Source organism: Callithrix jacchus, chromosome 7 (genome assembly GCF_049354715.1).
Source record: "Callithrix jacchus isolate 240 chromosome 7, calJac240_pri, whole genome shotgun sequence".
Classification (NCBI taxonomy): Eukaryota; Metazoa; Chordata; class Mammalia; order Primates; family Cebidae; genus Callithrix; species Callithrix jacchus.
Genome location: NC_133508.1, coordinates 148,165,481 through 148,182,780, shown reverse-complemented (window position 1 = coordinate 148,182,780; position 17,300 = coordinate 148,165,481). Strand labels below are relative to the sequence as shown.

Below are 17,300 nucleotides of genomic sequence, written 5' to 3'. Positions count from 1 at the left end.
AATTTATAGTCTTTTGGATATATACCCAGTAATGGGATTGCTGGGTCAAATGGAATTTCTATTTCTAAGGCCTTGAGGAATCGCCACACTGTCTTCCACAATGGTTGAACTAATTTACACTACCACCAACAGTGTAAAAGTGTTCCTTTTTCTCCACATCCTCTCCAGCATCTGTTGTCTCCAGATTTTTTAATGATCGCCATTCTAACTGGCGTAAGATGGTATCTCAATGTGGTTTTGATTTGCATCTCTCTGATGACCAGTGACGATGAGCATTTTTTCATATGATTGTTGGCCTCATATATGTCTTCTTTCGTAAAGTATCTGTTCATATCCTTTGCCCACTTTTGAATGGGCTTGTTTGTTTTTTTCCTGTAAATCTGTTTGAGTTCTTTGTAAATTCTGGATATAAGCCCTTTGTCAGATGGGTAGACTGCGAAAATTTTTTCCCATTCTGTTGGTTGCCGATCCACTCTAGTGACTGTTTCTTTTGCCGTGCAGAAGCTGTGGAGTTTGATTAGGTCCCATTTGTCTATTTTGGCTTTTGTTGCCAATGCTTTTGGTGTTTTGGTCATGAAGTCCTTGCCTACTCCTATGTCCTGGATAGTTTTGCCTAGATTTCCTTCTAGGGTTTTTATGGTGCCAGGTCTTATGTTTAAGTCTTTAATCCATCTGGAGTTAATTTTAGTGTAAGGTGTCAGGAAGGGGTCCAGTTTCTGCTTTCTGCACATGGCTAGCCAGTTTTCCCAACACCATTTGTTAAACATGGAATCCTTTCCCCATTGCTTGTTTTTGTCAGGTTTATCAAAGATTGTATAGTTGTATGTATGTTGTGTTGCCTCCGGTGCCTCTGTTTTGTTCCATTGGTCTATATCTCTGTTTTGGTACCAGTACCATGCTGTTTTGATTACTGTAGCCTTGTAGTATAGTTTGAAATCCAGTAGTGTGATGCCCCCCGCTGTGTTCTTTTTGCTTAGAATTGACTTGGCTATGCGGGCTCTCTTTTGGTTCCATATGAAGTTCATGGTGGTTTTTTCCAGTTCTGTGAAGAAAGTCAATGGTAGCTTGATGGGGATAGCGTTGATTCTGTAAATTACTTTGGGCAGTATAGCCATTTTCACGATATTAATTCTTCCTAACCATGAACATGGAATGTTTCTCCATCTGTTTGTGTCCTCTCTGATTTCATTGAGCAGTGGTTTGTAGTTCTCCTTGAAGAGGTCCCTTACGTTCCTTGTGAGTTGTATTCCTAGGTATTTTATTCTTTTTGTAGCAATTGCGAATGGCAGTTCATTCTTGATTTGGCTTTCTTTAAGTCTGTTATTGGTGTAGACGAATGCTTGTGATTTTTGCACATTGATTTTATATCCTGAAACTTTGCTGAAGTTGCTTATCAGTTTCAGCAGTTTTGGGGCTGAGGGAATGGGGTCTTCTAGGTATACTATCATGTCGTCTGCAAATAGAGACAATTTGGCTTCCACCTTTCCTATTTGAATACCCTTTATTTCTTTTTCTTGCCTGATTGCTCTGGCTAGAACTTCCAGAACTATATTGAATAGGAGTGGTGAAAGAGGGCATCCTTGTCTAGTGCCAGATTTCAAAGGGAATGCTTCCAGTTTTTGCCCATTCAGTATGATATTGGCTGTTGGTTTATCATAAATAGCTTTTATTACTTTGAGATACGTTCCATCGATACCGAGTTTATTGAGGGTTTTTAGCATAAAGGGCTGTTGAATTTTGTCGAATGCCTTCTCTGCGTCAATTGAGATAATCATGTGGTTTTTGTTTTTGGTTCTGTTTATGTGGTGAATTACGTTGATAGACTTGCGTATGTTGAACCAGCCTTGCATCCCTGGGATGAATCCTACTTGATCATGATGAATAAGTTTTTTGATTTGCTGTTGCAATCGGCTTGCCAATATTTTATTGAAGATTTTTGCATCTATGTTCATCATGGATATTGGCCTGAAGTTTTCTTTTCTCGTTGGGTCTCTGCCGGGTTTTGGTATCAGAATGATGTTGGTTTCATAAAATGATTTGGGAAGGATTCCCTCTTTTTGGATTGTTTGAAATAGTTTTAGAAGGTATGGTACCAGCTCCTCCTTGTGTGTCTGGAGGCAGGAGAGTCGAAGGGAAAGGAGCAGTATCACCATTCTGGAGCCCTAGATTTTCTAGACAGATTCTCTCCTCATAAAGTCCTGTAATTCTATGTTTTGTGACTTTCCCAATTTGGCACATAAATCTGCAAGGGACAGAACTCAAGTCCACCGACTGCCACCACTGGACACTTTCCACTGTATCCCATGTGAAAACAGGTCGCTGGTAATGACATGGGTCTTGAGAAGCTGCCTTTCCTTCCCACAAGTAGAAATGTGAAGAAATAAATTATCACATGGTCTATTCACTGGAAAATAAAGGTCAAATTCATTGAGCACATACTACATGCCAGGCATTCTGCTCAAGCTTTCCTCACATTAGCTTACTTTACCCTCACAACGACTCCAGGAGACAGGTAAGCTTATAATCCCCTTTTCTTCAGATAAAGAAACTGAGGCTTAGAGATCTAATATATTTTGCAAATATTTAAGAATAATAATATGTGTACCCTGGTTGGTCCCCTGGCCACCACCGCAGTCTGTGCAAAGCATTTGATTTTAAGTCATCCTTCCATATTGTGGATAACACTGCTGGTTGCCTGACCCATATCCTTCCTCCTGTTCTTTGTTGTGAATAAGTGCAATACTTTAAGGGGAATTTGATAACAAGTGGTGCAGACAATTCTGTAGAAATGTAACATCAAAATATACACTATATTATTAATTGCCTGCTTCAAAAATGGTACTTTAACCTCTGTAGTTTACAGCAACCACAAGAGAGTATTTCACTTGACTGTGGACAGTTTAGAGGCAAAAAATTAGGTGTCTTGCAAAGGAGATGGAGATTCAGGGACTCAATGATTGGACAAAGCTTCTACAGTCAGAGACAGCAAAAGTATGATTTGCAGCTCTTCGTTGAGTATTAGGCAAAGTTCTCTTGCTGTTTCCAGTGTCTGGTGGAGATTCCAATTTAGAGAGCTCTTGAGAGTATATTCTGTGTAATATTCCTATCTCTCACATCTGAAATTCCACCCACTTATAAAAACTGGTATGGTTATAAAATTGATAGACTATGAGTACATCTGTTACCAACTGTGTTTCTTTTTCTTTTTCCTCTTTTTTTTGGGGGGGGTAAAATTAATTAAATAGAAGACTGCCTTGGTCTCCCAAAGTGCTGGGATTATAGGCTGAGCCACTGCTCCCAGCCAACTGTTTCAATTGGACAAAAAGTGGTAGATTCAGATATTTTTTGGAGTGTTTTAGCACATAAAGTCTGTCACACAAATGCAATCAGCTTCTGAGATCTCACAAGCTATTTCTGTGAGCTCACTATTAGCAAGACCAGACTTAGTTTGGAGAAATCCAGGCTCTTGAAACAGCTGTAAATCATCTAGTAGAAAAAAAGTGGAGTTTTGGCTGGGCACAGTGGCTCACGCCTGTAATCCCAACACTTTGGGAGGCCTAGGCAGGCAGATTTCTTGGGGTCAGGAGTTTAAGACCAGACTGACCAACATGGGGAAAACTGTGTCTACTAAAAACCCAAAAATTATCAAGGCATGATGGTGCATGCCTGTAATCCCAGCTACTCAGCAGGCTGAGGCAGGAGAATTGCTTCAACCCGGAAGGCAGTGGTTGCAGTGAACCGAGATAGAGCCACTGCACTCCAGCCTGGGCAACAGATCAAGATTCTGTCTCAGAAAAAAAAAAGCAAAAAAGTGGATTTTGGCAAATGTTTGTATATATGTAGCATGAGTAAAAACAATATTGCCATGAAATTTTAAAATCGTGAGTTCCAGGCAGGGCACGGTGGCTGACACCTGAAATCCCAGCACTTTCGGAGGCTGGAGAGGGTAGTTTGCTTGATATCAGGAGTTTGAGACCAGCCTGGGCAATATAGCTAAAACCAGCCTCTACAAAAAAACACAAAAATTTGCCAGGCGTGGTAGCAGGCACCTGTAGTCCCAGCTACTCGAGAGGTTGAGGCAGGGTGATCACTTGAGCCCAGGAGGCAGAGGTTGCAGTGAGTCAAGATCACACCACTGCACTCCAGCCTGGGTGACAGAGTGAAACTTGGTCTCAAAAAAAAAAAAAAATCATGATTTCCTTTAATAAATCAACTAATTAATCATTATTAATCATGTCTTATGTGCCTAGTACAGTTAAAATATAGGGAGAAAATCATGATATGATTCTTACCCAGAATTTGCTTGTATGGGGATAAAAACCAGGTACGCTTAAAAATTAGTCAGTGAAAAAATATAAATACTTAAAAGTAACACCTTCAAAACATCATCTTGTATGCGATAAATACATATAATTTTGTCCGTAAAAAAAAAAAGGTGTCAAGTATAAAAATGTAGCGAAAGTAGACCAGCAAAGACTGGGGACACCAGGCCAGTTATATGTGTTCATCGTAGCATTCCAGACAGTACAGAATGCTCAGTGTAGAATTCTGATTACATTTCAAGCAGTGTTTTATGAGGGGTGCTGACTCTGAGAGTCCTTAGTGCGTCATCTTGGGCATGACATGTAACCCCTCTGTAAACTGGAGCTGTTGTGAGTAAATAAGAGAGAGGTAACTGTAAGAATGTCAGGAATTGCTATGGGTAAGTTGTGAGATGATGCTTCGACTCTAAGGACCCCAGAAGCTTGGGGACAGGATGAAAGGCTCGTATTTGGGATTCGAATAATTGGCAATCGAATGAGTTGGCTCTTGTTTGGGATATTTTTCAGAAATAAAGAAGGAATTTTTGCAAATGGTTGAGGGTGATGATGACTTCTATGATCCCTCCCAGCTTTGAAATTCCCAGATATATAAATCAAATTTGCAGTCATAAAGGGTAAATGGTAGGCCCCAAAGGTTACAGGTGGGTGTTAGGCTGGAAAGAGAGTCCTGGGGCTCTTTTTGGATCCTAATAATAGATGTTCCAGAGAACATCTCTAATTTTAGGATATGTTTCTACACAATGCTTTGCTTGAATGAATTGAGGTGAGAGCAGACCACTTCTTTCACCATTCCCAGTCCTGTACGTACAGAGGGGAGATTTCTGGAGAAGTGAATGGATATCTGTGAATTATTACAAAGCCAGCTGTGTAGTGGGTTCAGCTGCTTTGTAGAAGAGGGATTGATCTGACACATAAGATGATCAGCATCCTTTTCACCACCATCATCATATGCCAAGCTACCACCATCCTGAACCACTTCAATAGCTTACTAAATAGCTCACCTAGATTCACTCTGGCTCACCTCTGATGAGTTCTCCACTCAGCGATTTGAATGGTCTTTCCAAAACACAAATCTTATGGCTTCCATGCTCCTTGGATAAAGGCAAATTCCCAACATGGCCTATAAGGCTCTATAGGGTGTGGCCTTTTCTACCATTCTAGCCTCATCGTGCTCTCCATCCTTTCGCTGGCCTTTTTCTAGTCCCATCCTGGGGCAAATGCTCTTCTCCACCCTCATCCCCATGTGAACCCTACTCATACTTTAAATGTCAGCCTCAGGTCACCTCCTCAGAGCAGCCTTCCCTGACCAGACTGAAGCTCCCTATTATAGGCCCTAATTTGGCTGTGGAATGTGGCTCTTCTTTATTGCATCTGTCAAAATTATGATTTTACATCTTATAATTATTTGATTTGCAGTCTAGAGCATTTATGTCTACCTCCCCCCAAGTCTTCATAAGGACAGGCCTGTATGTCTGGTTAGTCACCATTCTATCCAGACTCAGCACACTGTGGGCACAGAATTGGCACACAAAAATTGTTGTTGAGTGAACGAATGAATGTAATCTATGATAATATTTTCAAATATCCTATAAAATAAAGCTGATTAAAAAGTTAAATGACTTTATAAAACCCTTTATACCATATTATTTAAGACTCCATCTCTACCCCCCACACATATTTTCATATAAAAGACTGGCAAATCCTGCAATAAAGAAGCCCTCAACTTACTTAACCACAGGATATAAACCAGGACATACTGTGGGCAGCACTTATACTCAAGAGAGACAACTTGGATGCCCATGCTAGTGCTGTTTCTGAAAGTAGCAAATGGCAGGAAGAGTTCTAAATGTGCACTAAAAGAAACTTCCCAAGAGTTGGCTGGGCACAGTGGCTCACACCTATAACCCCAGCACTTTGGGAGGCCAAGGCGGGCAAATCACTTGAGATCAGGAGTTTGAGACCAGTCTGGGTAATGTGGTGAAATCCTGTCTCTACTCAAAATACAAAAATTAGCCAGGTGTGGTAGTGTACATCTGTAGTCTCAGCTACTTAGAAGGCTGAGGCACGAGAATTGCTTGAACCCAGGCGGTGGAGGCTGCAGTGAGCAGAGATCATGCCACTGCACTCCAGCCTGGGTGACAGAATGAGACTCTGTCTCAAAAAAAAGAAAGAAAGAAAAGAAAAGAAGAAAAAAAGAAATTTCCCAAGAGTTAAGCTGCCTTGGGAATCCAGGCATGTCTAGGATTTGGGATGTTTTGAATGGAGCCACGAGCACAAAAATGTTCTATAAATAGAGCCTCACAATTAGTTGAAGAATGGACTCTACTCAGCACAGTAAGTATGTAGCACAGTAAACATTTGTGTGGTGAATGAATGAAGAGAGAGTATCCGGGGGTGATCCCACCTAGGTGGTCTCATCTTTTCATAGAAAGGACAGTTATATTGTTAAATCTAAAATTCAAGTGTGAGTAGAAGATCTTTAAGTGTGGGCTTCTTAACTGGCTAGGTAGTGAAGAGTGAGGCGTAACAAACCTGCACATTTAAAGAACTTACATGCCTAGTAACTGGATTTGAAGAGGTACCATGAACACTCTGAGGACAATGAAATACTGATCTTGTTGGTTTTGTGATAAATGTTTTGTCCAGTGCTGCTCATGCTAGGACTTCATATTCAGTTTTGTCAAATGCAATGTTTTCTTTTTCTTTTTCACCCAGTGCTTATCCTCCTTGATCTTTTGGTATCTTGACAGTGTCACAACTCCTCTTCCTTTAAATTCTTTCTGCCCTTGTTTCTGTGACCTGCACTTTCAATTCAATTTTATTTCAACCCATATTTATTGATCATCTGTGCTGTGCCAGACCAATAAACTATCATCATTGGTTTATTAACTCATTCATCAACATTAACTGAGTTCCTACTGGGTATTGGGCACTGTGCCAGTGACGGGATACAAAAATGAACAAGATGTAGTCCCTGACCTAAGAGGCTGCACCATGTCGTGAAGGAGTCAGCTAACTATCTCATGAAGTGGTGAGGCTGTTACAGAAGTGCACACTCAGGGCCTGTGGTCCTCAGAAAGAATCAATTACTTCGCTTTGGGAGCGGGTGTACATTGCAAAGCACCAGGCCTGCCATGTGCTAAATTTCCAACAAATATTTGTCAAAGAAACAAAAAGTCTTCCAGGCAGAAAGAACAGCACAAACGGGATCTCCAGGGAGCCCTCACTGGCTAAAGTAGTGGTTTTCAACACAGTAAGGCAGAGTCTTCCATTCTCTGGGGGCATGGAAGGGGGATAGTGACAGGAACAATGTGTATCTGAAGGGGGATTACATAGAAAAATGTATTCCTACTGTTACTATTTAACTTACACATTTTACTCACATGCATATTTAAAACCACATTACATAAAATATTAATTTATAGACTCAATTTTATATATTTATATATCAAGAATGAGAATAAAATCATTGTTTTCATAATACAAATTACAGAAATTAAAGCTCAAACTAGGAAAGCTGGATAAATATAGGTAAATATAGACGCTCCAGAGGTTCTGCAGCAAAGCCATTGTCCTCTTGAGGGTGATGTCAAAATTTTTATGTTTAACACAAGGGGGTGTGGAATACTGGGTTGTGAAGGACTGTATTCTGTAGGTTAAGGTTTGTCAACTGGCATCAGAATCAAAATCAAAATCACCTGAGGATCTTGTTGTTTTTTCATTTTATTTTATTTCTATTTATTTATCGTTTTTGTTTTGTTTTTGGGATCTTGTTTTAAAAAGCAAATTCATGGACCCTATGTGTCACTTAACAAAAGGGGTACATTCTGAGAAAAGCATCATTAGATGATTTCATCATTCTGCAAACATCATAGACTATATTTAAATAAACCCAGATAGCATAGTCTACTACATACCTAGGCTACATGGATAGTCTATTCTCTTAGGCTACACACCTGTACAGCATGTTAATGTACTAAATTGTAGGCAATTGTAACACAGTATTTGTGTATCTAACATATTTAAACTTAGAGATGGTATAGCAAAATATAGTATTATGATCTTATAGGACCATTGTCCTATAAGACAGTGTTCATCATTGACCAAAATGTCATTATGTGGCTCATGACTCTGTGTGTGTGTGTATATATATGTATATGATTTATTATAAGGAATTGGCTCACACAATCATAGAAGCTGAGAGGACCCAAGATCTGCAGTCAGCTAGTTTGAAACTCAGAAGAGCTAATAATGTTCGTTTCTTTCTTTCTTTCTGTTTTGAGATGGAGTTTCACTCTTGTTGCCCAAGCTGGAGTGCAATGGCACAATCTCAGGTCACCCCAACTCCTGCCTTCCGGATTCAAGCAATTCTCCTACCTCAGCCTCCTGAGTAACTGGGATTACAAGCATGTACTACCACGCCCATCTAATTTTTTGTGTTTTTAGTAGAGACGGGGTTTCTCCATATTAGTCAGGCTGGTCTCGAACTCCTGACCTCAGGCGATCCATCCTCCTTGGCTTCCCAAAGGGCTGGGATTTCAGGCATGAGCCACCGCACCTGACCCCAGCTTAGTTCCATTCTGAAAGTTGGCAGGCTTGAGACCCAACAAGAACCCATTTTTTAGTTTAGGCAGGAAAAGACATGTGTGCAGCTCAAGTAGTCAAGCAGAAGGAGTTTCCTTTACTTAGCCCTTCTCTTCTATTCAGACATTCAGTTGATTAGATGAGGTTTGCCCTGTTTTACTCAGTCTACCAGGTCAAATGTTAGATGTTTGTTTGGCTGTTTGTTTTGAGACAGAGCCTCACTCTGTCACCCAGGCTGGAGTGCAGTGGTATGATCTCAGTTCACTGCAACCTCTTCCTCCCAGGTCTAAGTGATTCTTGTGCCTCAGCCTCTCGAGTAGCTGGGATTACAGGCACCTGCCACCATGCCTACCTGGCTAATTTTTGTATTTTTTGTAGAGACGGGGTTTCCTCATGTTGGCCAGGCTTGTTTCGAACTCTTAGGCTCAAGTGATCCATCCGCCTTGGCCTCCCAAAGTGCTGGGATTACAGGTGTGAGTCACTGCCCCCAGCCAAATGTTAGTCTTACCCAGAAACACCCTCACAGACATACTCAGAATAATGTTTGACCAGATGTCTGGACACCCTGTGGCTCAGTCAAGTTGATACAAAAATCATACAGATGGTTACTGATGCACACTGTGCATCACATAGATGGTTTCGGATGCACATTGAAACCTGAGGACTTTTACAGACCATTAGGGACCATGGAAGGTTTTCAAGAAAAGTGATTTGATCAAATTCGCTGACTACTTAAGAAGGATCCCTGATGGCTATGTGGAAGGTAGATGGTGATAGGGTAGGGTAGGTAAAGCAGGGCAGGGTGGGTGGGGTAGAACAAGACTGGAAAACAGGAAGTTGTGCAGGACAGAATGATGAGATCCTATTCTTTCTTCTGCTAATGACCCTCTTCCCCTTACTATTGCTACATAACAAATTGCTCCAGTGCTTAGTGGCTTAAAACAATCATGGGTCAGAAATCTGGGAAGGGCTCTGCTGGGTGGTTCACACTTGAGGTCTCCCACATTGTTGTAGTCAGATGTTGGTTGGGGCTTTTTTATTTTGTCTGTGCTAAGATAAATAAGATGCATGGTTAGCAGTTGATGCCAGCTGTCATCTGCTGTACACAGCCTCTCCAGCAGGGTAGTCTTGGGGTAGTCAGACTTCTTACATGACATATGGCTTCGTTTCAAGAGAGCCAGGCAGAAGTTGCATGGCCTTTTCTGACCTAGCTTTTCAGAAGTCATGCAACATCTACTCTACTGTACTCAAGTAGTCGAAGCAGTCTCAACTGGTCCAGATTCAAGGGGGGTGGGAGGAATTAGACTCCACTTCTAGATGAGGGCAGTGGCCAGTTCACAGTATAGAAGAACACATGGGATAGGAGATGTTGTTGCAGCCCTTTTTGGAAAAAAAATCCGATATAGCTCCCAAATTGACTTATTTTATATACACAATTGCTCCCAAGATACCTCCACTTGGAAGTTTTGTTGTCAACTCAAACTCAAGTCTAAAGAATTTATCACGAAACCCTCCATCCTGTTATTATTATTATATAATAACTTTTTTAAAAAAACATAGACGAAAACTTTTTTTTTGAGATGAGGTCTTGCTCTGTCACCCAGGCTGGAGTGCAGTGGCGCCATCTCCGCTCACTGTGACCTCCGCCTCCCGGGCTCCAGCCATCCTCCCACCTCAAACCCCAGGTAGCTAGGATCACAGGCACGTGCTACCACGCCCATCTAATTTTTGTATATTTTGTAAAAACAGGTTTCTCCATGTTGCAGGCTAAAACTTTTTATCTTTGACTTTTCTCTCTCTGAAAATAATCTGCTACAAAGCCCTATTTTTTCTTCTCTTTTCATGTTGGTTCCACATCCCACTTCCCTAATTCTAGAGTGGGCCCCTAACTGAAGCCCATTTATCTAAATTTCTAATATTGGGTTCCCTGGGAAGTAAACTCTGAGGCAGAGCTTAGCATGCAGGTTATTTCTTAAGGGGTTACTTTGAGCTGGACACCTGTGATAGGGAAGAGAAGGAATAGAATTGGGAAGGAGAAAAAGTGGAGCTTCAATACAGGCCCAACACAGCCTCAGGTGACTCAGTGGGGAGCTCTGGAGTTAGAATGTTCCTTCAGAGTTGTCCCACAATGGGCTAAGATGGCCAAGCCTTTATATTTCTGTGTTGTCCAGTCATTGGATGGGACACCATGGAAAGGAGCATGAGCCTGGGCAAGGCAGCTGTCTGCAGTTGAGGAACTCCCCAAGCAGCTGACAGCTGCTGGCTGTCCACTCACAGCACTCCCAGGAGCTGAAGCAACAAGTCCTTTCTTCATTCAGTCTTCGGCAAACTTCATTCCACGTTGTTCTCTCCGTGTTGACTTATTCTCTGATTATTTCATGGCAGCTATTTTGCCCTATTCCAGTACATCTAGGTTATGAGCTCCTTGAGGGAATGAATGGAGACCTGCCTTTTCCCAGTGATGTTCAGCACAGGTGAAGTACAGATATATGTATAGTCAGAGCTCAAAAGGTGCTCGGTAATCAGTTACCTAGGGCTTCGGATTGATGCAGAGAGGGCTCAGTGTACTGTTTGCATTACCATTGCTGTAGCAGAAGAAATGCTTTGGGGACCTTCACCTCATTGCCTTTCTAAAGGAGAAGAAAACTAACATCCTTGTTATTAATAGCTGCCCAGAGCTTGCAGTGCTGGGCAGGGAGTGGGAGTAGGGCCTGGAAACGGTGCCTCTCTGATCCGAGCTGCATCTGAGGTCCTCTTCCCCACCTGGCCTTTCCCCTCCACGAAGCAGAGCGGGGATCCTTCTTGTTCTCACAGGGTGCTATGTGCATTTAACTAAAGTGTTGTCCAAATGTCAAGTATAATTACGGTTAGCAATTACTTTTGCCTGGAGAGGCAGCATTCCAGCCATTGTCAAGGGAGGGAAATGAGTGATAATGTGTTCTCTTAGAGACTAGGGGAGCAGGAGCTGCTTTCCTGCACTCAGAGGGTCAGGAATCTGGATGCAGCTTTCACACACACACACAGGACACACCTAGGCAGGAATCCCTCTCAGGGCCATATTTTTCTTTATAGATTCATTTCCACTTTGGGGAGAGAGAAAGGCATTTCTAAAGTGCAGTGCCAGGAGCCACCACCAAGGAGGCTTCTTAGAGTGTGGGTGAGCTCTGAGAGCCACTCATGAAGACCCCCTCTTCCCCTGGGCCCCAGAGATGCTGTGGGCGAAATTCACTTGGAGGTTTTCTTGCCACCCCCACAGCGTTACCACAGCATCTGAAATTTAACAATACTCTCTGTAATCATAATAATACATTAAAAATAAAGTACTTTGGGGCTCCCTAAATGGAAATTTCTATGTGGTTTTTATATTTAGAATTCTGTCTCTCCCTCTGGGTAAATTTTATAAATAACCATTGGGAATACTGAACAGAATCCAATTTCCATATTGATTCCTTTGTCTTTTCACATAGGAAATATCAAGCAATTTTTTTGCCATGTGACCTTTTCCCATGAAAGTTTATAGAGTTAGATAATGTAAACTGGCCGGTAAATAGGAAAGGAAGGAAGAAAAGAAACTAACAATGCTGTGGAAACAAGCAATGGTTTACTTAGACAAAAATGAAATTCCGTGTTATATCTTGAGATCAATACAGACTCGCCTCCCTATCCTACCTGTTCATAGTTGGAGTTGGAGGCTATGCTAGCTAACATTGATTCAACGCTTGCTGCAACCCACGTAATTCTCAGGTACTTCCCTGTGTCTTATATCATTTATGTCTCACATTAACCCTGGAAGCAGATATTATTACCAACCCATTTTATAGAAACTGAAGACTCTAGAAATTAAGGAATTTACCACATGTGTCCATCTGGCTCCAGAGCCAGGGCTCCTAACATCAGTCTACCACTAAAAGCTGGGATCTGCGGGGCATGCCGTGAATGTGTAGGGTTTGTGATTTCTAGAAAGGAGGGCCAGAGCACTGTAGGTCCTGGGATCATTCCTTCATGCCAGCTCACTATGAACACCCCAGAAGCATTTTTCACCCTCTTTGCCCCACGACTGTGCAGTCTTAGAAGTTTCTTGGTGAAGCTTTCCTGTGTCTATGTATTGAATCTTTAAGCAAAACTTGAGTCCATGTCCATTATTTGCACTAACTCAGAAATAACCTTAGAAAAGGATTTTTTTTAAGATACAGGATCTAACTCTGTCACCTAGGCTGGAGTGCAGTGGCTGATCATAGCCCACTGCAGCCTCAACCTCCTGGGCTCAAGTGATCCTTCCACCTCAGCCTCCCAAGTAGCTGGGACTATAGGCATGTGCCACCACATCTGAATAATTAATTTTTTTTTTTTGTAGAGACAGGGTCTTACTAGTTTCCCACACTGGTCTCAATCTCCTGGACTCAAGCAATTCTCCTGCCTCAGCCTCTCAAAGTGCACTTCACCCAGCCCAAAGACATTCTTTTATATAAAAACCTAGAGGCAAAATTTTTCCTGATACATCCCTCCCCAACCCTGCACCCCAGTCTAGGGCAGTCCCTGCTACCTATCATGCTCTCTTAGAGCATTCTGAACTCTTCCTTCATAGCATTTATTGTGGTTGTGGATTATATGTTGATACGACTGTTCGACCAGTATCTATCTGCCTCACCAGGTTGCAAAACCTCATCAGGGCAGTGACTGAGTATGTGTCACCCTGTGCAACATTCCCAGAACCTAATGCCATGCCTGAATGGAACAAGCACCCAGATATGCACTAGAGGGATGAAGGATGCTACTGGTGGCCCTATCTGGTTCTGAGAAAATGCTGCCGCAAGCTACAAGAAAAATCTGCCTCTCTGAAGCCTTTAAAGACTCATTTTCAAAATGAATATTCTTTAATGCACAACTTCAATTATTTCTGAAATGAGAGTAATCACTGGCTTTTGTTTGCTTGTTTTGTTGTTTTTTTCTTTTTTTGGAGTGCCGTGGCACGATCTCAGCCGACTGCAACCTCCGCCTCCCTGGTTCAAGTGATTCTCATACTTCAGCCTCCCGAGTAACTGGGATTACAGGTGCCCACCACCACGCCCAGCTAATTTTTGTATTTTTAGTAAAGACAGGGTTTCACCATGTTGGCCAGGCTGGTCTTGAACTCCTGAACTCAAGTGGTTTGCCTATAATAATTTTTAGAATTTACAAAGCTCTTACTGGTCCTGGAGTCAGAGGGTCTTGTTCTCATCCTCTGATTTGGATCACGACTTGCTGCAAGATGATGATCAAATGTTTTAACATCCCAGTGCATCCTTTTCCTCCTGAATAAAGTGGGGCTAATACCATTAAAGCAAAGATGTAAAAATTAAATGAGGTTACCACAAGTGAGCATTCAGAATTGCATCTAGTGCATGGGAATCCCTCATAAGTGTTAGCTATTATTATCAGTGTGCCATCAGCTTGGAACTCATACAGTTCTACAGATTTGTATTGTTCCTGAGAACAGAATATGAGACCAAATTAAGACCAGGTGTAAAGGCATCTGGACCCACCTATATCCCTGCCGTCTAGTTTCTTCAAGAGGCCAGTGAGAACCTCCCTCAACTCCAGCCTGCCAAGTGTCATTTATTTTAATGCACTGTGCCCCTGGTCCTAGGAAACAGAATTCTTCATCTTCCAAGGCTTCTAGATGAGACTGGAGACTCGTGCTTGCTCCACCGCTTGGCTGGATTGGATGCCCTAGAAAGATACTTTTAACTTAGGGAAACTGTGACTCCATGAAAGGGTCAGATCCCACCAACAGTCATTCCAGTTATCCATCAGTTTCTCTTTCCACCCCTCCTCCCCCAGCCCATCCTCCATCTGGGCTCCAGGGCCCTTTCCTTCTGTGTTCCCACAGGACAGTGCCTGCTTTTTCCCACCCTCTAGACTTTGCCCCAGTCACCCCAAACAGCTGAAGGTCCAAATTGAATAATAGAAATTCACTTCTCTAAGCACTTTACAAAAACATGAACTCATAAGGTACAGAAACCCAATGAAGTCGGTGTTGGTGGTGCCTCCATTTTACAGATGGTGAACCCTAGGAGAGAAGGGACGTTGAATAACTTGGCCCAAGGTCACTTGCTGAAAAGTGACAGAGCCAGGATTTGAATCAGCCTCTGGTTCACTGCCTTGGAAGAAAGGAAAGTCTCGCAACTCCCACCCCTGGGGAAACTCTTCTTTACCTTTCTCCACATTATCACTGGTCAGATAAATGAGAGGCAAGAAGAGAAACAAAGATGGATGGATGTATAAACTTAGGCAAGCATGGAGAGCCATGGTGGCATGGCTAAGTGTCAGTTCCGGGCCGAATTGCACCGGTTAGTGTGCTGGATTTTGAATTTACTAATCCTGGAAAATAAAATTAGAATAATAGTAAGTGTACATATCTTACAAGGTCATTTTGAACATGAAGTTAATATTAAGTCCTTAGAACAATGTCTGGCATACAGTAAGTGTTCAATCCTTGTTATCTGCCCCCTTTTGTTCTTTCCTTTTTAGGTTCTCAAAAGGCAGAAGCAGCAATGCTTTCGTAGAAACAACGGTAGATTTGGAATCAGAAGATTGGGTCTGAGTACCATTTAGCTTTTCTTCCTGTAGGATCACCAGTAAAGCATTTTTCCTCTATGAGGCCTTGCTGTTTTCATCCCTAAAATTCAGAAGAAAATATTTTTACTCACTGGGATGGTGGCCTATGAAAGAGCTTTGTAAATTCTAAATCTAAAACACTGTGCAAACTGTGACCAAAGGATTATCCCATTTTGTGATTTAGACCTTCTCCTGGAGTAGGTAGAAAGTTGCCTTTCAGAAGGTCTTCAGACTGAAAATACCTTCATCTTTCAGAATTCCACCACTGAGAGCCATTGTTGGAGTCTTCCAGACTTTGAAGGTCTCAGGAAGTAGAGAGCCCAGTGTGTCTGCGCAGAGAGAAGGGAGTCTCAGGAGTATCACTGCCTCGTGAAGGAGTTGAAAGGCTGTCACGGGGTGGTCTGGTCGAACTTCTGAGTGATCAACAGGTAAGAACTGGGTCTCCAAGTGGAAGTGTCAGGGCCGATTTAGTGTGAAGAAGGAAAAGCGTTCTTTTGATTATAGCCCTCGGAAAGTGGAAAGGGCTGCTTGATAGTGAGTGCCTGCCATTGGAGGCGTTCAAAGAGAGATCTGAGAACACTCCATGGGAGTGCGGTAGAAGAAATGTAATGAGGCAGGTAGTGATGAAACTAGTTGATCTGGGCCTAGGACTATCCAATTCATCCTAAAATGGCAGCATGCTGTGAGGGAGGAGAAGGCCTGTGAGGGAGGGGAGGGCGGGTCATTCAGAGAGGCAGGAAGAAAGCAAAGGGGGAAGCCTGATGGGAACCCAGGCCCTGCTCAGCAGAATTCACTCTTTTCCCAAAGTAGTTCCTGTCTCTTCCGCCACTTTAGGCCCTAGAGCCTAGAACTGTACACAGTATACTCATTCATTCAATGAATTCAGCAAACATTTACTGGCCTGAGAGTCACTTCCCGCAGTGAACCCAGCGTGGGATTGCCTGCCCCGGTGAGCCTCCTGCCTGGTAGCCAGCAGAGGGCAGGAGAGCCGTGCAGATGCCAAACCCTGCTCAGCCTGCTAGCCAACTGAGCTCCGCTGGGGAAACTGGGTCACTCAGTCCTGCCAAGCTGCAAACATTCTGAGGGGTGTGGGCATGTTCGGCCTCTCCAGCAAGAGCTATGAGGCCCCAGATGTCATCTGGCAAGACTATCTGAGACCTCAGACCTCTGGACTGGCAAAGTCACTCCCTCCTGCATGGGGAAAGAAGGAGGGATGAGGCTGAGTGTTAGCATGCAATGGCTCAGGGAGAAGGCTGGAGGGATCTCTTCCCAGCAAAGTGTTTCAAGTAGCAGAGACAGCCGAGTCTACGTGTTAGAGAGGAGCCATGGGAGCCCAGGCCTGCCATGGTGGATGGATGGGGCCGTTTGCTTCAAAGAATGCCTAGACTTCACTAAAGGAGCTTGAGGCTCTCCTTAGCCTGGGCTGAAACCCCCATTTGGAGTTGGATAAAAGGCTAACTTGCTGGCTATAAATGGGTGAATGCCAGATCTGATATCTGAGTGGTTAGGAGGCAGGTTTGGAGTCAGATTTGCCTTTGTGTCCTGGTTTTGCCACCTATATGTCACAGGACCTTGGGTAAGTCACTTCAGACTTGCTTTCCTTTTTTATAAACTGGTGGTGCCACTGTGAGCAGTAAGTGGAAGAATGAAGCGAGTGTTCAGAGTGTAGTTCTTTCTCCTCCCCAGCTCTCTCCCCTCCTGGTCGGGGGACTGCGTGCCTGGGATAATGGCTGAAGTGGGTGTCTTTCTGAGAATGGAAGTGAGGAGTGGATGCCCACTGTGCTGTCAGTTCGGGGA

At 42.9% G+C, this 17,300-nt stretch overlaps 1 long non-coding RNA gene across 1 annotated transcript in view; it reads left to right on the top strand.

Annotated features, from left to right (window-relative positions):
• Nucleotides 1–17,300, top strand: part of LOC128928243 (uncharacterized) — a 75,590-nt gene that overhangs the window by 9,406 nt on the left and 48,884 nt on the right. The window contains exon 4 of the long non-coding RNA XR_008473090.2: nucleotides 15,759–15,931. This is a non-coding gene — a long non-coding RNA (uncharacterized LOC128928243). The remainder of the gene's footprint in view (nucleotides 1–15,758; nucleotides 15,932–17,300) is intronic.